Consider the following 20,998-nt stretch of genomic DNA (forward strand, 5'->3'; position numbering starts at 1 on the left):
ACTATTGCCTTTGGTATGAATTTGTGACTTTCTAGTGTCAAAAACGAGTATTTATTTCAAAATCGTAAAGTGTCGTAATCATCTTTATATTTTGATTTTGAAAAGAAGCTTGTTTGTGTTTGTCGCTTGAAAGAAAATTCATATTTGTACATCAACTTTCTTTTTAGCATCAATATTAAGAAAGTCGAAAACAAATACATGCACATGTGCATTTGCATATTGACAGTTTTTTTGGCTTGATTTAGGAAAGTGCATTTACAGTGTGCTCTTTGCTCTTTGTGAAAAGATTGTGTCTTTCTTTTCCCCTAGTAGCTAGGATTTTCATTGCTAAAAAGAGATAAAAGTTTGTTTATCATCTTTAGATTTCATTTTAGGAATTACATCTACATCTCGTGGTGAACCCAAAAGGCAAACTTCATAAGAAATATCAACTTAAAATAAATTCAATGAATCTAACAACGCTTTGGAACTTAACGCACAACATTTAGAGGTCTAGGCTAGAGACATATTCCAGCGTCGTAAAGCCTGGTAACTGTTGTCCTCACTGATGGTTGGGTGATTCCTCCACTTTGAGACGATAAGTGCCAGTACGGACTTGTGCTCCCACGTATCATCGAGTATATATTGGGAGACCCCTATAGGCTTAAATACTTTATCCATAGGAAGCCGTGTCTGCCGCCCTATCGATCACAATGCACTGAACACAGCATTCGGGAAGATTGACTGCCGTATCGTAAAAAGTATTCTGCAGTTTTGCGATTGGTTTGGTACTCCCTCTACCTAGATCTCCAGAGCAGTCCCTTTCGTTCCTTTTCAGACTCTTTAACGGAAAAGGTCCATCTGAGCACTTGTCACTTCAGGCTCATTAAAAATTGAAGGAGACTAGAGTCATCTTTTGTTTTTTCTCGACTCTTAAAAACTGAAAAAACAAGTTGTGTCAAAAGCGTCTAAAATTCATTTAATACGGAAACATACTTCCCTTTTTTTAGTTGATCGAGTAATCCGCAATCGTGGAAGAAATTCAATTGAAACCTCGTCGTTTGCGGAGACTTACGAGTCAACCGTCTTTGTCTCCGGAATCGAAGCCAGTACGGACAAAGCGAACTCGTTTAACCGGTTCCAAATCTCCTATTAAAGTTAGAACAAGTGTTCCAACGACATCAGAGACTCCGGTTACTCCAAACATTTCTGGAATCCCTGCCTCTACAGAAGAAGTTCAACAGCCACAGAGGGACAGTGATACTGATCCTAGTCTGAGAGTAAACACTTGTGTTACCGAACCAGTTCCATCTACAACCGGGTCAGAGAGTCTTGCTCTTCAAACATCTGTCGCTGTCGATTCCATACCTTCTTCGGCACCAGAAATATTTTACGGACCTGACGGTCTTCCCCTTCCACCTGGTTTGATTGCTATTGAAGAAATTCTAGAAGATCCTCAAACAAGTACTCCAACGCACTTTGGAGTCGGGATCACTCTATATCCTTCTTCATCAGAAGTTAGTTTACCACCAGCGGAAGCTCCTGTAGAATCGCTAGGTAATATTTTGGATAGGCTACAAATGTCTGAACAACCGTCAACATCTAGGATGGTTTCATCTGACACAGCGATGGCAGAACTTCCTGCTATCACTCCGACAATGTTCGCCGGCATACCAGCTGTCCCGACTAGCTCTCAGCCGCTAGAAGGAGCCCACTCAGGGGCTATTACGACAGTATGGTCCGTTCCTGTTTGTTCATCCGGAATAATATCCGGGAACTCTTATGTTGAGTCTCAACAAATTGATCCATTTGGAGGTCAATTTGGGCAGTCCGGTCCCCAAGGGCAAACAATCCCCTTGAGTTCTGGATTACCACCGTATGGGGGGCAGTATGCCCTTTCATTACCCCCTCCGGGAGCATATCCACATGGGAGTTCACAACAACATTCAGGTTACACTGGAATTACCTCAAATGGTTGGGTACCTATACTACCTCAACAACCAAGAATTGTGTATTCGATGCAACAATGCGTACCTATGTCGAATATCCCGACTACACCAGCTATTGTGACGGTGTCACAAGTTCAAACGCTACCTGTTGTATGCCAACCCCAGATTTCTTAGGTTGTAATGCAACAGCCCCTTGATCCTATGACTCAACCACAATCGCCGACTAGTGGGGCGACACAGGTCCAGACGGGTACAATTACCCCTCACCTTGGTCCAACGGTTAGTATAGCGCAACAGCACATGGCTTCACAACCATGGCTGGTGCAATACCAACAACCACAATTCCAACAAGTATACCAAGGTTTTGAGCAGCAAATCTTTGCAAACAGTGGACAACCGTACATTCAAAACGGTCAAAATCAACCATTTTACAATGGTCATGTCCACCAACCTTACTAGTCATACCAGCATCAAATGTATTATGCAGGTATGCAAAGACCAACTGCTCAGGCAATCCCATCTTATCCTGGGTATGCTTCACCTAACCTGAATCAACAGTTACCCTTTGTGGCAACCTTAGAGTTACCTGATTTAAATCGGTTAACAAACGATCCAATTGCTTATGCCCCTTGGTGGCCAGCGATTCTGCATAAACTTCCATCAGATATTCCTAAATTTAATGGAAATCCGGGTGAAGATCCATCGAATCACGTGATGACTTTTCATCTGTGGTGTTCATCAAACACCCTAAATGATGATTCGATAAGACTTCGCCTCTTTTAGAGGATGTTAACGGGTCCAACAGCAAAATGGTACATTGAATTGCCTAGAGTTTCGTTCGACAACTTTAGTACCTTAGCCACAACCTTTTTAACCCATTTTCAATTACCAATAAGGTACAAAACGGGAACAGAACTTCTTACCAACTTCAAACAGACAATGACCACTCACATATCTGATCATATACATGAGTGGCGACATCGTCGTAGGATGGTAAAAACGTACGTCCCCGATTAGCTATTAGCTGAATGGTTTATCAAGTCATTACTGCTTTCCATCACGGAATATGTGGCAAAGGGGGGGGGGTCGTAACAGAAGAGCAAGTTATCGCTCGTGCACAATATCTGGACTTGATCTACACTCAGTCCGACACGCTCTACGACAAAATACCTGATGCCCCTAGACTGGAATTCTTAATTCCTCCTCCTCCTAAATCAAACAATGACTCTCATGCCGGCGATGGCGTGATTGGCACGACAGACACGAAATCGACAAAGGCTACATCCAAAAAGGCCCGTAAGATTTCAGGTCAAAATGCAAAAAGACGAACTTCTTGCTTCGGAAGTAAATGCCGTATCGACAGATAAAGGCAAAGAAACCAAACAACCAGGGAGCAAGAAGAAAGGCAAAGGGAAGAAGAATAAACAGGAGGAATCATCACCTGAAAAATCTTCTTCAAACCCTCCTGGAAATAGGAAACCAAAATATCCATGCTTTATATGCGATGAGGATCATCGGACAACAGACTGTCCATACAAAGCTGAGGTTAAAAAATTATTCAAGAATTCAAAAACCTCGGCAGTATTAACTGATCCGTTTCCAAATCCAGGAACAAATCTGGTTGAAAGTGGAAATGCTTCCCCGTCTCAAGTGCTAATGTTTTCGGTTTCAAAACAACAAAATGATGCTTTGATATCGACAAGGAACAAAGATTATGGGAATCCACAGCAGTCGAACAACAAGGATAAAGATCAACTAAGTAGTTCGACAACAACTTCGACAGAAGTTGTGCCACCCACCATTCCTGAATTAACGATAAAACCGCCAAAGGGAGTAGTACACAAGTCGACATTTAATCCCCGCGCTAGAGTGGCACAACATTATAACATAGTGGAAGATTTGGCCCAATTTCCATCCGCTATGTCGACTCTTGAAGTACTACAAAATTGCCCATCCCAAAGGCAGGCTCTATTATCAACCATTGGTGGGATTGACCCAAAGGATTCCGATCTTGTATCCTTCGATCATAAAGGATACGATCCTCAGTTACCAGCTCAACTAGCTTTCGTTATTCAAGTGAAAGCCCTCAACAAAACTGTTCATCGAACAATTATTGATGAGGGGGCATCTACATGCATTATGTCGATGAGTTGCTGGAAAACGTTAGGATCGCCAACCTTGTCGCGATCTTCGATGACATTAAAATCATTCGACGGAAGGACATATACCCCATATGGTATCCTAAATAACTTGAAAGTTGAACTAGGAGGGAAAACGGTAGAAATAGATGTTGAAGTCATCGATGGGAATCTTGATTACAACATCCTGCTAGGAAGACCATGGATTTATGCCATGGCAGCTGTTGTGTCGACCTATTTTAGAAAGATTGCATTTCCCTTTCGAGGGATTACAATCGTCGATCAACAAAACTTCCTCCCCAATGGTTCTCAAGTTACTGGAAGCATTCCCATGATCCATGGAAGCCCCTATTCGCTTCAGAATATCGGAGTAGGTCTACTAAAAGATCCTATACTAATGGGAACTTTCGCTCTTCCACCTCCAATCAATCTGGCGGAAGTAGCGTCGATAGGAACCTGCAACATGATATCTTCTACAAAGATCTCAGAAAACGATATCGACATGGATCATGCAGTGGTTTTCCCCCCAAGCCCAACGGAAATATTATAGCAATCAATGTTTCTAGCATGGGAGGCAAACCCAAATCAACGCTCATCAAGCATTTGGATAGATAGGTCTAGAGAATATGGTACTCCTTCAGATCCTTTGTCACGAGTGCATGTCACCGACGAAGGAATTGTCCAATCTATGGTAATTGAAGGAGCACCATGGAATGATTCCCACCATCGTTCTCTTCTTCCGGATTGTGGAGAAGATACTCAAAATGACCTTTATCATCCTTCAGTCTTTGATTTTCTATCAAATACTGTAAATACGGTGGATTCCGAGCGAAACTTGTCCAACATTGAAGAGACTATAGCCATAAATATCTCGACCAAAACAGATATTGTAGAGAATATTTATGTTGGCAAATGTTGTTCTCCTTCAGAACTGGAAATATATAACGCTCTTTTTCGCGAATTCAGAGATGTCTTTGCTTGGTCATACAGTGAAATGGCAGGCATTGACTCGAGTATCGTTGAACATGAAATTAAGATGTATCCAGATGTCAAACCAGTACGACAATGGCTAAGGCAGGTGCACCCCAAGAAAGCCGCTGCCATTAAGGCAGAAGTTGAAAAACTTCTCCATGCTGGTTTCATCTACCCGGTTCCTCTAACCGATTGGGTATCGAACATTGTCCCTGTTATGAAAAAACAAGGAACAATTAGAGTGTGCGTCGATTATAGGGATGTAAATCAAGGTTGTCCAAAAGACAACTACCCTACACCCTTCATTGACCAGATAATTGATGAATGTGCCAGATGCGAAATCTTTTCATTCATGGATGGATTCTCTGGGTATAATCAAATAAATATCCGCCCATAGGACCAGTCAAAGACTGCATTTATTTGTTCGTGGGGCACATTCGCATATCGAAAATTACCCTTTGGTTTAAAGAACGCAGGGGCGACGTTTCAGAGGGCAATGAATTATGCCTTCCATGACATCAAAAACATCGTTCAACCATACCTCGACGACCTTCCGGCTCATTCGCGAAAGCAGACTGATCATCCGCAACATTTAAGAGCGATATTTCTACGTTGCCGGCACTACAAGATACGACTCAATCCGTACAAATGTGTATTTTGCGTCAGTTCTGGTCATTTACTCGGCTTTGTAGTCTCCAAGGATGGGATTCGTCTCGACCCATGTAAGGTCCAAGCAATCATAAATTTGCCTCCACCTTCAAATTTGCTTCAGATTCAGAAACTCCAAGGGAAAGCAAACTTTCTGAGGAGGTTCATTCCAAATTATGCCGAACTTGCTAAAGGTTATACACGTCTTTTGAAAAAGGAGGTACCCTTTGTCTGGGATCAGGTTGCGCAAGCTTCCTTTGATGCTTTGAAAGATTCCCTGATGAAAGCATCATTAATGTACGCCCCTGATTATCAAAGAGACTTTAACCTGTATCTGGCTGCAGCAGATACGACCATTGCAATGGTTTTAGTTGAAGAAGTCGATGGAATTGAGCATCCTATATATTATTTAAGTAAAAACTTAAATGATACAGAAAGCAAATATTCTTACGTTGAAAAGCTGGCACTATGTCCTCTTTCGGAAAACTACCATTCTGTCAGATTGCAACCCCATGACTTATATATTGTCGCGACAGTTACTGGGGGGAAATTACTCAAAATGGATAGCAATCCTACAAGAGTTTGATATGGAATTTGTAAAATACAAATCAAAGAAAGCTCTAGTTTTCGCAGAATTATTATGCGATCTCCCATCGTCGTCCAACAATGAAACATCCGAAGAATCAATCGTGGATGAGAGTTTTTTTCTGATATCTGCAAGCAATGAGTGGTATGGAGATATAATCATTTATCTCCAAACCCAAAAATTTAGGCCAAACACCTCACACTCTGAACAAAAACGTATTCGATACCAAGCAAAAGACTACATGATCGTCGGTGATACACTTTACCGTCATGGTATCGATACAGTTCTGAGAAGGTGCCTCACCCATGAGGAGGCCGAAAAAGCCCTGAATGGGTGTCACTCAGGCGCGTGTGGGGGGCATCAATCTGGATATGCTACAGCACAAATTTTTTTACGAGCAGGATACTTTTGGCCAACAATGTTCAAAGATTGCATAACCGCAGTCAAAAGTTGCCATGCCTGTCAAATTTTTGATAGCAAAACCAGAAGACCACCCACACCCCTACAGCTAATAGTTGTTGTTGGGCCATTCGCCAAATGGGGCATCGATTTCATGACATGTAACCCCACCTCAACCGGGGGGCATGGGTATATCATGGTCGCAGTTGACTATTTTACCAAATGGGCCGAGGAGATGCCTACATTAGATAATACTGGTGAAACAACTGCCCTCTTCTTTTTCAATCATGTAGTCGCCAGATTCGGCGTACCGCAAGCTATAGTCATAGATCATGGATCACATTTTCGCAATCACATGATGGTCGAATTAGCTGCCAAACTAGGGTTGTCTTACGACAGCTCTACTCCGTATTATCCGCAAGCCAACGGACAAGTTGAAGCGATCAACAAGGTCCTGAAACGCATGCTGCAAAGGATGATCGGAGTTCACAAAAGAAGGTGGCACCTAATCTTGTACTCAGCCTTGTGGGCTTACCGAACATCAATAAGGAATGCAATCGGGTTCACACCCTTCCAACTGGTATATGGCCTGGAAGCAGTCTTACTAATCCAGTGTGAAATCTCGTCTCTCAAACTCGCAATTGATCTCCTCCCCGGAACTTCAGAAGAAGAGGCTCGTTTCTTGGAATTAATCCAATTGGATGAAACCCGTCATGACGCCACTTTGGCTAACGAAGCCCATAAGAAACGAGTCAAGGCGCAGTTCGACAAAAATGTCAAACCCCGTGTCTTCTCAGAAGCTGACTTGGTCTTGCTTTATGACCAAGAATTCGATAAATTGGGAGCAGGTAAATTTAAGTCTTTATGGATGGGCCCCTATATTGTTAAACGAGTGTTAGCGAAAGGAGCCTACGAGTTAATGGATTATGACGGAATTCCACTGGCACAACCCCGTAATGGGTTGTACCTCAAGCGTTACTATGCGTAATGGTAACCAACATGCTTTTGTTATGTTTTTGTTTTCGCTAGAGTGTTTGTTTTGGTCAAGTAATCCACTTTTTACATTTATTGCAGATGTCAAACCTATTGGAGCCATGTGTTGGATATGCCGACGGAGCGAGTCGTAGTTCACGGAACCTGTCCTCCGCAGCCTGGGCCATTTTTGATCCAAGCGGCGAGTTAGTAAGTTTCAGAGGTGTATGTATTGGTCGATCAATGAATAACATCGCTGAGTATAGCGCGTTGATAGAACTTCTCTCTGATGCCATCACTCATGGTATACGCCGACTAATTGTCAGGCTAGACTCACAACTCGTAATACTACAACTCAATGGTATATATTCCGTCCGAAACCCAGCTATTTATCGCATGTTCCTAAGGGTTAAGATTTTGGAAAGACAATTTGATCTTATTCAGTATCAACATATTTCCAGAAACTTAAACACATTAACTGACTCATTAGCAAACTATGTGTTAGATAGACATTTGCAACATTTATAAAAAAGAAGCACATCATCAATGTTTCGCATGTGGATCATGTAACTCAACCAAAATAAAACTCCGAAAATCAAAAATATATATAACTGTTTATGGTTTACACATAATGTTCTGTAACCAAGACAAAATCGGTCAAATGACCCAAAAACTCAAAATGCTAGGGGGCACCCTAGTCTAATGATGCTCGTGATAGCAAGTCACAGCCTGTGCGATCATGCGTAAGAGACGAGTCCATCGTCTGGGCACACCAGTAGTATGCCGCTGTAACTGCAAAGGTAGCTCATCGGTCCTCACATCCGGAATACCGAGAGTGAGGCCCTCAACCTGCTCCTGCAAAGCTGTGAGAGTCTCGGCCACATCGAGGTCACGAAGAACAGATCTTCCGACGGCCTCTCCTGCTGGGGTAGTAGCTGGTACTCTCAGGCAAACTACTGGATGAACAGGACCAACATTTGCATGTACACATGAGTTTGATTAAAGTCTTGATAGAATAAAGCACAAGAACATTACAAGCAAAAAAACGATAAACAACAATATGGTCAAAGATTTTACTAATGGCGCCCCACTGCTCACCATCCGGCAGTACTAAATCTGGATCACCCCGGAAGTCCATGCCAGCGTACGGATACTCAGAATAAACCATCTCCTGACGATCAAACCACCTGAAGAAGGTATCAGAAAATGAAATTTGAGGCTGGCCAGCATGCCTAGACATATGGTCAACCCATCTCTGTATACGTGGTTCAGTAGGAGAAGGTAAATCGAGTGCAATGTACTGCGGCTGCATCAGTGGTATCTTCTCCAAGGCAGAGGCGGTCAAAATAGAACCATACCCAAAGTTCTTCAATCTCCCGTTCTTTATCTTGGTCAACTGTTCTTTCATCACAAGAAGTACTGCGTCGCACCAGTTGAACACCTTCGGTTGGAGGCATTCCAATGCATGCTGCAAATAAGATCGATTGGCTACATGAAGAGATGCACTACCGGCCATCCTACCAAAAGTAAACAGAATAGTCCTAAGGGACCTGTCAGTGACATCACGGATGATGATCTTGCCGTCTTTACTCGGCTGAGATCCTTCTCTACAGTACCGGCGGACATAATCTCTCACAGAATCGCCTCCTCGGGCCGAACCTGACAAAGAGATGGGGGCACCCCGCCTCGACAAGCCAGTCAAGAAATAAATGTCTACTGCAGTCAAGGGGATAGATTTGCCCCTGATCTGAAAAACCTGATTGGTAGGATCCCAAGCATCGAGCAAATACTGCAGTAAGTTGATCTGCTGTCTCATGCTAGAAATGCGGAAGAACTTCAGCAAGCCACAATTCCGCAGCGCGTTCACTGTAACTGGATCATGTAGGGCAACCATGTCCTCTTCTTCATGCTCATGTTCTCGCCATGTAAGGGTCATCTTACTCCAAAGACCTCTGAAAAAAAAAAAAGAGAGGAGTTAGGTCCTGATTTTGGTGAGAAACAGGCAAAAATTCCATCAAAAATTGTGCATCAAATTCCCTTTTTGCGCCCAACGCAGCTACAGCAGTGTTCTAGGTGCGTTGAATGTCAGATAGCCTGTAGACAGGCCAACATTCAGCGCAGGTTTCGATACACTGAGGGTGCGTTGAGGGAAGAACGAGTTCCTCAAACCCCAGGGGCTCAGAAAAGCTAGGAATCAGGCTCAAAATGCAAAATGGAAACCATGAAATGAAAGAGCTCAAGTTTAGCTCCTACCTGGTCTAGACGGCGCCGAGAATCGTCCACAGAATCTCCCGAAATCAACTGATGAAAATCGAGGGGGAAAAACACCTCCAAAGCTCCAACAAACCAAGTTCAAATGAAATGGTAAAATGAGAGTTAAAAAACACTTTTTAATTACTTTTACGTAGTTCAAAGTAAAATATTAGCGTTTTAACTCGTTTTCAAGCAAATATTGTTCATTTCTGACTAGTTTGATGAAGCAGTTGAAAATACAGTACGATCTTTGAAAGAACAAAGCTATTTATGGTAAAATCAGAACAAGACCATCCAATCGAGCAGTGTTACCGCGAGGTTCAAGCTCGTTAAAAAATAAACCCGGACCGAGCAAATGTTTCCACCCGCGTTTAAGCTCGTTAAAAAATGAACTATTCCCCGGTAAATAACCACTGTGAATGTAGTACTTCAGCCATTAAAGCCTTGGTCGTGTTTGCACCGTCACCTCCACTTTTACATTGGCCGATCATTCACCTCCATTTGATTGTTTACCCATTTTGAGGAACAGCTGCGAAGAGTGATTTCACTAGCCATCCTTGTGACACTGCCATGATTGGAAAATTCCAAACCTTACCTGGAATCAGCTGCTACCCATTTTATCACTCGTTCCTCAAAAGATGAGTCTCCTTTAAGCTCTTTTCAACTGACTCGTAAAATATGAAAATATTGCCGAGTCCTTGGCCTTCCAGCTCGTTAAAGAGACAGGAAGTGCTATCCCTCCGCTAGATTTTAATCTTTTTGGACCTGAGGGATTATTGCACAAAAATATCGAGCGCTTGTTTTGTTTGGATCGTTAAAACTATCGAAAATTCATCCCTTCTGTATTGTTTTATACTTTTTCAGACTTAAGGGATTAGATGACGAAAAAGGAATTTTGGAGTTACCTTTACGTACCTTTTCAGACTCTCTAAAAATGAAAAGGACCGAGTTATCTTTGTCGTTAAACTCGTTAAAAAGATTAATAGCGACAAACTTGTCTTTAGATGAGAACGAGTTTCACTATCGCTAGGCTCGTTAAAACATAGCGATGGGTTTGCCCGAAGGGAAAATTATAGAACAAGCATATGTTATCCTCCTCAAGCTTGGCAAAAATAAAGAGGCACTGGTCAGCAATGACTGGGGAAAAATTGGGAAGAAAACTCAAAGAATCTTTATTGGTAGAAAGTCGCTCTTGAACATGACACTTCCACTCTGTGTCCGAGTCGGGTTGGGTTGTTTCATTCACTGGTCACATCGCCATGGTCACGCCATACCATCCACATTTGGGGTTAATGCTACCAATCCATCACATAAGTGTCGCCGACATGTTCAAGAGAAGTCATCCAGAGAAGTCACCAGTGTCCCACCCACTACCATACATTATACTCCATTCTTTCATGACCTCCATCCTGAACCGTATATAATCAGATTGTTTTCACCTCCATCAAAATCATTTGCTCCGTTCCGTGTCATTGATGTGGGATTCGTTAAGGCCCTCCTTTGACGGATCACTTCTTGTCGACATCAGCTCATTATCCAAGAAGTTGGTCTAGGAACACCCCATTCAGTACTTTGAAGCTTGCATGCCTTAATGGAAAGTTTCTCACTTCCGGCGATAGGTTTACATCAATGGCCTTCGATCGAAGGATTTTGCGTGGTGTTCGATGCCAAGTCCTTTATTCACACCACGTGAATTGTACTGTAGTACCTTGAGGGTCATTATCATTATCGGTGATTCCTCTCGCGCTTGTTAACAGTTTACATCATTGACTGGTAATCAAGCGATGTCTTTCCATGTTCGACTTTAGAACATTTCTCACATGGATCGACTTGTACTTCAAGTGAAGATCGGACGAGATTGAAGACCCCGGATCTAGTTTCATCCATCCGGGTTGCGATATATATTCAGGAAAATAAACACATTAAAATGTACAGCATTGCAGCACAGATAATCATCCTACCAAAAGGATGGTGACTCTATCAGAATCATCAGTCTACATCAGACGATTGTATGTCCTATGTACATGAAAATGAATTTATAAAGTTGAGCATGGGAATGCCCGCCTCGGCTAGATCATGAAAAACAGTATGAAGATAATGTATTGTATTATATCTTATTACAGGTCTCCTCCCAGCATTGAAAGAACTTCAGATCCTCATAATAAAGCATTTCACCCGATTAACGGCCTCATACTTTAGGGGGCAACTGTTATAGAAATTTTTGTGCCTTACAGCTCCAAGCATGAAATGTCCATAAACCAAGGGCTCCTAAGTCCCTAAAAGTGTTGTTCCAACCCCTAAAGGAACAAGGTCAACAAATTACAGCTTCTCCCAGAAGTTCTCCACCAGAAACTGCTCAGAATCAGTCAAATCAGGATCATTTCAGTTGCTCCACTGGCTAGCTGCATTGCATAGCACCTAAATACACTAGCTAGGTGCGTTTCAACGCACCTAAATGCACTATGAGGGTGCGTTGAGCGGGAAATGACAAATGGCAGTGCCATTCCGCGAGGTGGAAAGACAATGGAAGCTTCCAGAATCTTCTCCTGTGACACTTGCCTCACTGAATTCAACCAAGGATGAGTAAGAGGCTTTCAGTCTCCAAGTGGAAGCAACAACTGACAGAGAGAAGACACTAGTCAAATCATAAGCTAACTCATCCTCCTTGCATACATCTATATATGGATCCCTCATCCCAGAGATCCAGAGGCTGGAATTTTGTACATTGCAAATAATTGCTGTTGCTTTTGAGATAGATATCAGAGTATTGGGTGATTTATGCTTTGTTGGAGGTGAAGAAGGGGCTTCTTTGCTGGGAGGTTGATGTTGGGTCAGGAATCATCGGTTGTAACTCCTCTTGGATCTTCTTGTATATCAATAAAAACTATTTGAGTTTCTCCTACATGCTTGTGTATCATTGATGCTTGTTACATTTGTATGTTTAGCTTAAATATGATCCTAAGCTGTTTATGAATATAGATCCATGTCTTTGTATAGTTTTCTTCTTCTGTGATCTTACAGGAACTTGGTGAAGTTGGGAAAGTAAGGGAGCAGGTAGCTGGAATTTGTCAAAGAAGAGAGGGATTGGATCAAAGGATTAGCGCAAGACACAGGTCGGTTCTTTCTATCCCCCTCTATCTTTAATTCATAAAGGAAATACAAAAGTAGTTTTCTCTATTTGTTTCTAAGGTAGTTGTCACACCTTAGTGGGATAGAGCAGTTCTAAATAGACACTTTTCCCAGTAACATTAGGAATCTTGGGTTCTTTGATCATCGAGTCGACTTTGTGATTACTCTTTTGCATTTGCTCAGTAGTTGTCAAATCGTTTTATTGTTATTCAAGTGATTTACTTCTTTTCACTTGGATTCCGCTTGGCTTCATCTTGGGCTTAGATTACATGGCCCATTGAGGTCTTTGAGATCTTCGCTTGGCTTTGAAGGACTGCCTTAGTATTTTGGGGAATTGATTGTGTTCTCATTGAGTGAAGTTTGTTTCTTTTACTTGGTGTTATTATCTCTCAAAATTTGTTCAGTGCACTTTTCCATTGAAAAGAAGACGAACAGTCTCTTTTGCGTTGAATTAGTTAATGGAAATTAGAGCTTTTCATTGATTAGTGACTTCAAAGAAAAGTTTCGTTTATTTCCATTAGCTGCATTAGAGTGGTTCTTGATTCTTTATGGTCATTTTGTTTGATTGAAAAGTTCTCAACTCTCTCGTAGTTAGTGTTCATCGAACAAAATGATATTTTTTGGCATATAGCTTGCATTTAGGGAATTGTGAGAGATTACATATGGTAGGACCTGGAAATCGAAACCTAATCAAAGATCAACCGTAAAATGAACTGAATAAACTTAAAAATGCATTGGAACATAACGCTCACTGTTTAGAGGTCTAGGCTAGAGATGTGCTCCGGCGTCGTCAAACCTAGTCACTTTTGTTTCACTTAACGTTGGGTGATTCCTCCTTCCGTGACGCAACAAGTGGTCTAGCATGGACTTGAGCTCCCACGTACCGTCGAGTATATGGGGAGACCCCACTAGGTTATCATCCTTTATCCACAGGAAGTCGTGTCTACCGCCTTACAAGCCGTAACGCACCGAACACAGTATTCAGGAAGATTGACTGCCGTACGGGGAGTCCTTGGTTTTCATATGACTGCCAAGGTGTATATGCAGTTTTACGGATTTTTTTGGTAAACCTTTTTGCCTAGTTCTCCAGAGTAGTCACTTTTCATCCTTTTAAAACTCCTTAAAAGAAAAGGCTCACTTGAGCACTTGTCACTTCGGGCTCACAAAACATTCGAAGGCAACTAGAGTCACATTTTTGTCCTTTTCTCGACTCTTAAAACATGAAAAGGTCAAGTTCAGTTCCTTTGTCTTAAAATTTATTCGGTCGCGTTCACATTTACCCGGTTAGATCTTGTTTGCGTTAGCTTGAGTAGGCTTCTTTTCGTTCTCGATGGCAACTTTCCCATCATTGTCCTTTGTAATGATTTATGTTGAGTTATATCAACTCTCATTGTCCTTTGTAATGATTGATGTTGAGTTATATCTTTTCTGACTGATATATAATTGCATCTATTGGATTTTATGCTTGTATTTGTGTTGTTCTTTGCATGTGCAGGTGTCCAATCACGAAGATCATGGGGATCGTGACCGGCCGAAGCAAAGGAACGAGAGCGACGTCTCTTCTACGAATATTAGTGTTGGAATCCAAGTAGGTTCTCATCATCCACCTTTAATTTGCAATTAGGAACTTGCGTGATAGCATTGTTTGATTGTTGCTAGACCCGGTCTGGGCTAGTAGGGATCGCCTCTGTCCGCAGAGGGGATTTACCTCCACAACAGGGATTAATAGGAATGATAGGTTTAAAGTGAGGGAAGAAATCAACAAGGTGGAGGGGAAAAGGAGTCTTTAGCACCAAACTGATTTTAAAACACCAAAACCCAACCCTAAAGAGCAAGTTTTCACCAAATGGTAGGGTTTATGTTTTCACCACTCAAATTCTTATAACAAATCTTAAAACAACTCCAAACACTGACCAAAGGTAATAGCAAGATGATATACACTTACACGGAGCAACAAAGATTGAGCCATTTTGATTTTTTCGGAAGCGGTGATGAAATTTTAGCTTGTCGGCCCTGTGCACTGTGCACATAACCCAGTGCGTCGCGCCATGTGAGTGCATTGTGTACATACAAAACAACACTACGAATGGTGGCTCTATGCGCCGCAACCTCCCGATGCGTTGCAACTACCTCCCAATGCGCCGCGCAACACTCCAATACATAGTCCCAACGTCAAACACAAATTTTTCCTCCTCCACAATTTTACTTTGGGTCTTTGGCAACTTCTTGTGTGCAAATGACATTTGAATGGTGAAAATATCTTGTATAGTCATGGATTTGATTTTTATTTTGCAACAATCCACTTTCTTATGTTTTGAATTTGGCACTTTTCACTTTTAATACAAACTCTATTTTTTGTTTCCATTTTGACTTTTTTGACTTGAATGATGAAACTTTTGTCAATTTTTGCAGGGATGGTTGGCATTGGATTTCGGCAAAGGATGACTAGGGCTACGCCTGAAATACTCCATGAATGAAAAACTTTAAAAATTACATATTTATTACAAAAAATAAATTTGACAATTTCTTCTTCAAAACAGAGTTTTGAAGAAGAACCATTCTCAAGCATTATTGATAATGAAAATTTTTGAATGAAAACTTATTAGGAACATCCTCATGTGCCTATTGGCATTATTGGACACTTTGAAGACAAAATTTGTGAAACCCTAGATCTAATGACTGAAATGACTCTTGGCTGACCAAAAGACCATCCATAATGATTGTAAAATTGACTTTGATGAAATTTGATGATCAGACACGAACTAGCAGGTACATGACATGAGGGAAGTATGGAGACAATACCCTTCCGTCAGAATATTGATGCTCCTAATGGAATTCAGATGATCGAGCTGAATGAGACACCAAAAATGAAATGCAACAAAAGAGGTTTTTATCTCTGACGGAGGGCTAAATAGACCAACTCTAACATTGGCTCCAATGGGGATGGTAGCTCCTTGGAGGTGCCAAGAACTACAGATCTTTGGGAGAGATAGACAGCGCCTTCGTCCATTGGGCTATGGAGTTGATAACTTGACAAACTGACACAAGACTTTTGACTCATTTATTGACTCAGATCGACTCAATTTTGAAACCAAAATGACTGAAAAACATGACGCGACACACTCAAACCAAAGATGAAATCATCCTTCAGAATTATAGCCTTCACTTTAGGCCCCAAATTGAAGAAAAGATCACAACACACTCTTGAAATGAAACTGAACTAAAATGGTATATACAGTGACAATGTAAACAACAGAAAACATCTCAGAAATTGTACCCCTTGAGCAGCTGACCATTGACCAGCCCTCTTGGACAGTCTTCCCTATTCATCTCCTTCAGAAGAAAAGCATTCTGACCCCAATATGCAGCAATTTTGAAGGGACCTTTCCAGAGATTTTCGAACATATTGTGCTTACCCTTTTCCTCATTCCTTGCATCACATTTTAGCACCACTTCCTCCAATTGTAATATTTCCACCTTTGCTTTTCTATCATAAATTTTCTTAATTCTCTCCTGCAGCTTGAATGTGTTTTGGGAACCTCTTCTCTCATTTTCTGCAAATGAATCATTTGATTTAGTCTTCTCTACATATGATCTTCTTCACTACCAGCTTCTTGAAGAAGTTTGACTACCGGAGCTACGAGAGAGGTAGGGAACACTGCGTCAACTCCATATACTAACTCAAAAGGGCACATACCAATGGATTTATTTTGACTCACTCGGCCTGCCCAAAGTGCATTAACTAATTTCTTATGCCAACCTTTCTTATTTATATCCAACAACTTTTTAATGATGTTAACCAAAGATTTGTTGGAAGACTCCGCCAATCCATTGCCTTGTGGATGATAAGCGGTTGAGTGTCCCAAATTGATGTGATACTTATGAAAAAAATCAAACATCCTTTTGGATTTGAAAGCTGCTGCGTTATTAGTGATTAGCTTATTCGAGCAACCAAAACGAGACAAAATGTTATTCTCAAGGAATGAAATTATTACCACATCTGTAGCTTGCCTAGTGGGAATTGCTTTGATCCATTTCATGAAATAATCAGTCACCATGAGGATCCACCTGTGCTGAGCTGAGGAAGGAGGATGGATCTAACCAATGAAATACAAACCCCACTGCTGAAAAGGGGCGCTTACCTCAATAGGCTTAAGTGGAAAAGGTTGCAATTTCTGTCTTCCTTCAAAAATTTTACTTTTATGACGGCTTTTGACAGTCTTATACACATCAGCAAAAAGTGTCGGCCAATAATATCCAGCTCTCAAAATCTTGTTGGCCGTTGTTTTCCAAAAAAGATGATCCCCGCAATCTCCTTTATGGAAATCCTCCATGACCTGCTTCACTTCTTCTTCCACCAAACAATTCAACAATACACCACCGGGATCTTTCCAATAAAGTGTAGAATTCAAAATACAAAACTTAGCAACGTTTAATTTCAGAGTTCTACTTTTGTTCTTGGCCATTCCGGGAGGTGATGACAGATTTTCAAGCACATAAACAATGTCTGAATACCAAGGAGAAAGGAGGAAAATTTCTAATACCTGAGTGGGCAGATTTTCTCCATCTTCCTCGGACATGGCAGCAATTAGATTAATGTCCAAAGCGTGCATATTTGACTCAGCCATAAGTTTTGCCAGCCCCTGTCCTTTAATGAGCTTTGTCGGTTTGATTTCTACATCATATTCCAGCAAGGCAGCTATCCATTTTCCTCTCGTTCCCTCCAGATCTGTTTGCACTAGGACATCTTTGACAACGGCATTAGGAACATAAGAAAGGATGTGAGAATGCAAAATATAAACCCGAAAATATTTTAATGCTTTAACCAATGCAAAGGCCTTTTTTTCAATAATATTATACTTCAATGTTGCATCCCTTATGGTTCTGCTGAAGAATACAATTGGTTTTTCGAGTTGGTATCTCTTCTGCATCAAGATTGCTGCTATAGTATGATCCAAGGCAAAGGAAAACAAAATAAAATCCTGAGTATAGTCCGGGCTGATCAAAACCAGAGCTGAAGAAAGAGCCAATTTCACCAAATTAAAAGAATTAATTGCTTCCTCTATCCACCTTACTGCACTATCCTTTTTCAACGTGTTTGTGATCTCTCTTAAGTGTTCTCCAAGATTGGGAACAAAGCAACGTAGGAAATTTATCTTATCATTGAAGGATTGGATTTCTTTCTTGCTTCGTGGGAGATCAATCTTTTGAATGGCCTCCACCCGAGCTGGATCAATTTAGATGTCCTCCTTTGAGATTATATGCCCGAGAAGCTTTCCTTCATCCATGGCAAACAATCTTTTCTTTGGATTGAGAAAGATGCCATACTTCCTACACCGCTGAAAGACAATCTTCAAATGAGAGAGGTGCTCTTCATCTATATTGGAGAAAACCATTAAGTCATCAAGATAAACAACAAGAAAACATATTTTTCATTGGAAAATGCTATATCCATCGCTCGCTGAAAGGTTGCACCAGCATTTTTCAATCCAAACGGCATCTTTGCATAATGAAAAGTTCCCCACGGAGTGGTGAATGCTGTCTTGTCATGATCATCCTCATGGAACAGAATTTGGTTATAACCCGAATAACCATCGAGTAGTGACATCTGTGATGCTCCAACTACTCACTGAAGTATTTGATCCATCTTGGGCAATGGATAATTGTCTTTCAAGGAAACTTTGTTCAGATTTCTAAAATCAATGCATAATCAGATCTCACTTGTTTTCTTGCGGACGGGCACCAAGTTTGATATCCAATCTGAAAATTTGATGGGGACTATGATACCAGATTTATACAACCTATTCACTTCCTTCTCCATTGAGGGAAGCAGCTTTGGATTTATTCTTCTTAGCTTTTGGCAAAAAGGCTTTTGATTTGGCTTGATCGGGATCACATGTTGAATTATGCTCGTGTCATATGCTTTCAAGTCTGAATAATCCCAAGTGAAAACATCAGTAAAAGAGGATAACAAACTAATATACTTCGCTCTCACCTATGGGGGCAATGCTTTTGATAATTTCACCATCTTGGGATTTTCAGCTGATCCAATGTTCATGTCCTCATCTCCTTTTTCAGTTGGCAGCAAGGTCGGTTTTTTAGCCACATCATCCTGATTGAAGAGCTCCTCTAAAGGTATTAGATCTTTAGGAAAGATGTTGTCTTTGAGCTGCAAAAAATCCATCTGATTGACTTCCATATTCTCATCACCATCATCTTACTCCATATCAATAGAAATGTCCTTGAATTTACCTTTGTTTTGCAAAAACTCATCGACCTCATCATCATCTTGGAACACTTGCCAATACCTTTGATTGTCAGGCACAGCCGGGCGATGCTTGACATGAATCTCGAACTTATTTTTTGAGTTCATAGGAATCTTCAAATTGCTTTCTGCTGTTTCAAGTGAATCTGCAATGACATTCTGAGCACGGGGCACACACGTGATAGTATAATCAGAAAATACCTTCAAGATATCCAACACCACATTGCGGTAGGCCCACATTCGAGGATTCTTTGCTTGGTACTCGCCTTTCACCTACTTGATAACTAACTTAGAGTCGCCATACACTGAAATCATCTTAGCATTTAATTTTCTAAGCACTTTCAAACCAGCAATCAAAGCTTCATATTCAGCCTCATTGTTTGAACAGTCAAAAGCTAATTTATAAGAGCAGACCCTTACATTACTTCGCACTTTGTTTGGGGCAAAAACCGGGCTGCGTATCCAACTACCAATTCCAGCACCTTCCCTTTCTATAGCGCCATCAAAGTCCATACTCCATAGGCCTATTTCATCCTCTTCCAAATTCTAAAACTCTTTTTCTTTACTTTGCTGTCCATCAATATGTTGTTGCTATCAGACTGCTGATTTTTCAGCGGTGTCATCAAATCTTTGTCGCTCTTGTCTCAAGACTTCTCTAAAATTTTCAGTAATCTCAAGAATGTCTTCTACTCCCACTAGTTGGCTATTTACATCATTAAAACTATCTGAATACAAAACAAATGACTCTAGATCAGTATGTACATAGTTGATCGGATGATTTACCGGTTTCTCCTTGCTAGTGATCATATACTTCATTTTCTGCTCCTGGTATAGTTTCCTCATCTGACTGAACACGGGAATCATAGCATAGGAGAAATCAAGTTGCATTGTCCCTTTAATCTTTTTTCCCCAAGATCTGGAAAGAAGCATGCCAAATCTAGGAGGTATATCCGCCACCACCACATCCATCAAAACATTTTTAGTCAGAATCTGATCCAAATTGACCACCAAATCCTTGATAAGCCCGATGCAACTTACTCTACCGAAATCAAAAGAGTAAAGGTCATGGTATTTTCTAGTGATGTCCAATCCCAATTTATCCATGATGTCTTTCGGTATAAGATTATGAGAAGTTCCAGAATCAAACATAGCATTATGTAAAACAAATTCATGCACCCTGAGACTGATATAGAAAGGAGCAACATCACTATCTTGCGACTGACCTTCCAATGCTGGACCAAAGATCAACTCGGGACTGTCATCCTCCACATTTACCATGTCTGATGATGGATCTAAGCTCAAAGTTTTAGACACCTGACTTTTATAATTGCTGTTCTTCATCAACTCGGTCAAAGGAATGGATATTTTCAACTTAGCAATTTCATTTTCTAAGTTAAAAACTAAAAATTTTTCTACCTCTTTTGCTGGAACATATTTATTTTCCACTTTCTCCTTTGACACATTTGGCTGATTTGATCTTTCACTCGCTGATGTCGTTTTGCTGCTGCTAGGATCAACTGTCTCTTTTCCCTTTTTCTACACATTGAGAAGATCATTCTTTGACGTTGCTGCCTCCTTCCTTTTCTAAATTGGATTTACAGGCACATCGCTATTTCGAAGTGAATACTGCCGCTGATGAGCTGATAAAGCATTCATGTATCCTTTTGGTAATCATCGGACTCTTCCTCAAGAACCGTCTCATTTGCCA

Source organism: Pinus tabuliformis, chromosome X (assembly GCF_031772625.1).
Source record: "Pinus tabuliformis cultivar Carrire ecotype Pingquan chromosome X, CPIR1, whole genome shotgun sequence".
Classification (NCBI taxonomy): domain Eukaryota; kingdom Viridiplantae; phylum Streptophyta; class Pinopsida; order Pinales; family Pinaceae; genus Pinus; species Pinus tabuliformis.